This window comes from Montipora capricornis, chromosome 8 (assembly GCF_036669925.1).
Source record: "Montipora capricornis isolate CH-2021 chromosome 8, ASM3666992v2, whole genome shotgun sequence".
Lineage (NCBI taxonomy): Eukaryota > Metazoa > Cnidaria > Anthozoa > Scleractinia > Acroporidae > Montipora > Montipora capricornis.
In genome coordinates, this window is record NC_090890.1 from 10,048,098 (window position 1) to 10,052,051 (window position 3,954).

Genomic DNA, 3,954 nt, shown 5'->3' on the forward strand with positions numbered 1-3,954 from the left:
CACGAATTGCCATGCCGGGTGAATTGTAGTGTCTGTTTCCTACAAAACACACCACTACACAACTTTCTGATGTTCTGATAAGTAGCCTTAGTCATATTTGCTAGTGATACTTCGAATAAATTAACGCAACTTTAAACCAAACGCACAACTGCAAAGCACGTGGAAATATGTCAGGGGCACCCAACGAGGATATAGTTCAAAACCACTAAAAATAGCATTGTTAAACGTATTTTAGTATTTAAACGATAGATATAGGCATATTTTTATCCCCTAAAAATTTTTCATGTGTTCGGATTTCCTAGGTGAAAGTCTAGTGATCCGAAAATTACTTACCTTTTCGAAAATTTCAGCCAGAAAAAAAGCTCCCGACAATTCTAGGTGACCTTTTTAGGGTAAAAATCTAGTGAAAATGGGCAATTATACCATTTTTTAGATGTTCGAAAATCCTAGGACTGGCAGGAAAGCGAGAAATTTTACAACAAAGGTTTCGAAAATTCTAGATCTAAAATCGTCTTCCGAACAGATATTTTCCGAAAATTGACGTTGGGTGCCCCTGATATGGGGATTTTTTACCGCTTTCATTTGAGCATGCCGGCATTGCGATACAAACCCGATGTCGAGGCATGACAGATTCACAATCACATCAGATCGAGGCGATGTGCCCGTCGGCCAGCCAGTCCAAGAAGGCGTCCAAACCCTGAAATCGCATGGCATCACGATCGATATCCGCGAAACATTCGGGACATTCGTAAAACGACACGACTAGAATGCGTCCTCCTTCGTCAGAACAAAATAAGTAACTGAATAACACTATCGCAAATTCCATTGGGACTGATTTCCTCAACTCACGCAAAGTGCTCTGGACAACTACAATCATGACAGCACAGTTACAAATGAATTTTCTCATGTCTTTCAGAAGAATCAAATTTTCATACCTCAATTTTGCTCTGATCACAACGTTGTGTTGGTTGTTCTAATGAATTAATGTAGTTGCAGTTCCAACTTATAGTACTAGTTTTATTTATGTATTTATTATGATTATTTTTTCTCTAGCGATAATTCATTAAACAGGGAAAGCATCTCGGTACTTTAAGGCCTATTGTAGTTTATACGTCGAATTTCAGACGAAAAAATCGAGACGAATTCGATGCAAGGGATCAAATTCGTCCAAATGGCGACGTATAAAACCGTCTGCCATAATCAAATTCGCCCAGACGTTTTATCCGTCTGGCTTAAAGGCCCGGTTCAGACGCCGTACTTCACATGAGCTGAATAGATTTCGAATTTAGACCGACCCAAATTAATTAATCCCGACTGAATTGATTCTGACGCCGAACCGCATTGCGCCGAAAATTATTCACAAAAGCATATTACGATTGAAGAAACTGCAAAGTTGTCGTAATTTTTGCATTTGATTCGGCTCATGTGAAGTACGGCGTCTGGATCAAAGCCGCTCCACAGCCGTAATTCCCGGCTAAGCCGGACGGGAAAAATTGCTTAGCCGATCTGAATTAGATCGGTCGTTCGGAATTGATTCAGACGCCGTACTTCCCATGAACTTAATCGGATTTAATGCACAAATTTGAAATACATTAAAGTAACGTGTAATTTAAGTGGCGGGAAACTAGGGATGATGTGGTATGGTGCGCCAAAAACAACTTTGCGAAGCCACATTCAACTTTATCAAACAACATTCAACTTCACTTGATAACTTTCATTTTCAACGTATGAAACATTCAACTTTATCATACAACTTTCAACTTTACATGTCTGCAGCCGACTGTATCAAACTATCAAACAACTTTCAACTTCACTTTTCGACAACCAACTGTAACAAATAGTTTGTAGACACGAGAAATCGATTTTTTCTTTTCTTTCATATTTTTCTACAAGTTTGCTACATTTGCACTGATTTTATTGGCTCTACGTAATTTGCTGTCATTTGTCATCGCTTAATAGTTGTACCGTGTATTTCGTCGCGTTCGTGAGACATTTGTAAATTTGCCTCAATTCCGCATGCAGTAATTAGTCAGTATTTGCTTCGTTATCGCGTCTATTCAATGTACTTAAGTTCTGTTGCCTAATCATATGTAATTCCCTTTGTTCATTTCGTCGATTCATTAGGTATTCGTCTTTCTTATAAAAGTATTGTATTTCCTTTTGTAAGTCAGTTGTTGTACCCGGAGTTGCCGTACAGATCTTGTAAGTAGTTTACAAAGTTTCGTGGTTTTTGGCGTTCTGAAGTTTAGTTTTTTGTTATCTTGCTTGTAATTTTGTATTTCTATATTTCCTTTTTTATAGTGAATCGGTTAAAGTACGAATCTCAAACTGTACAGGAGTTTAATTACATAGATCATTCATGCAAGCGCGTGGGATACAAACAAGTGAAAGAAATATATAGGTAAGCATTGATAAATTAATTAGCTAATTAAAGGCCCGGTTCAAACGTCGAACTTTTCATGTGCCTGATCTAATGCAAATGAGCGAAAACAATAGATTTTTCTCATTTGCATTATATCCGGCACATGAAAAGTTCGACGTCTGAACCGGCCCTTTAATTCCTCGAGAACGCATCCTAATTTGGTTTCGCAGGTTTCGCAAGCGCGAGAAATCGAGATTTTTTGTGGACTGCAAATTGGCCCCCCCTCTTGGTTTTTGCAGGGGCTGTGGGCCTCGTTATCGTGTCCATCTGTCACGTCATGCTTGCTCTGTTTTGTGGCTTCTTTCTTTGTTTTCGACTTTTTGGGGGTTTCTTTGAAGCTAACTGTTTTTTAACTCTGATTGCATTCGACAAGAATTGCACTAACAATGCAGTGCTGTTTGGCCAGCGTGCAACAAAAAGGCGAGGTTGCAAAGGAGCGACGTTCCAAGAACGTTCGTGACAAAGCAGCGACGTTCCGAGAACGTTCTTGACAATTCCAGTCACGCTAGCACAAAACAATGTTTTGTTTGCACCAAGTTTGCTCAAAATAAGGGCAAGACGCTTTGTACTTTGCTTGTATTCACACAACTATTTCGACAAGAAATAAAGAACGTAGTGTTTTTCGCTCAGTTTACTTAGGTTTCTAGATCATATGTACTTGTGCGTACTTGAAAAAATGACCACGCACGCGCCTGTGAAGACAACTTGAGTCCCGCAGGTAGCTAACGAGCTAATCGAGGCAGACTCAAGGAAAGCGAAGAGAAAAGAAGAAAGAAAACAAAATTATAAATCCTACGACACCTAGATACACTCTAGTGTTTAATATTATACTATAGTATTATTAACCGTCATTGTTTACATGTATTATGGGAAAGGGAAAAGGAAACGGCGAAGTGGTGATTTCAAAAAGCCTCATTTCTTAATTTGAGAGACTTCAATATGATCATCTTCAGTATCAAGGATACATGTATTAACAAGCTTTTTCATTAATTAAGATTTTAATTAGGGTTTATTTAATGCTTTTTTTGTCTTTGCACTTTTGATTAGTCACTGATTAGTAGATACCAAGTGCTAAAACTTTGTGTAAAAGATACCTTCTGGAACATATCTTAAGAATATTTTCTGGTGCAAGGTTGTTATGTATCAGTCGGACATTTCTCGAATACAAGAATAAAATTGCCTGATTTCATACCCTGGGAGCCTGGCATTAGTTATCGGTTTTGGTTTCATTTTGTATGTCACCCCTGCATTTCGTAGATCACCGTTATTTCCGATCCGCCAACCTGTACCAAATCAAACTACTACTTTTGCTTGGTGACCTATTGATTATATTTGTAAACACTGAGCGATGTTCACCAATAAGTTATCCTTTGTCATGAGCTCTCCAGACTTCATTTTTACTTCTATTGTTCCCTACTTAGCAAATCTGAACATCGCTTTAGTCTATTCAGTCCTTCACCGTACTTCTGCGCGACATGGTATTCCGAGTAAACGCTTTAAAGAGCGTCTTGTTATGTAAAATCTATTTCTTT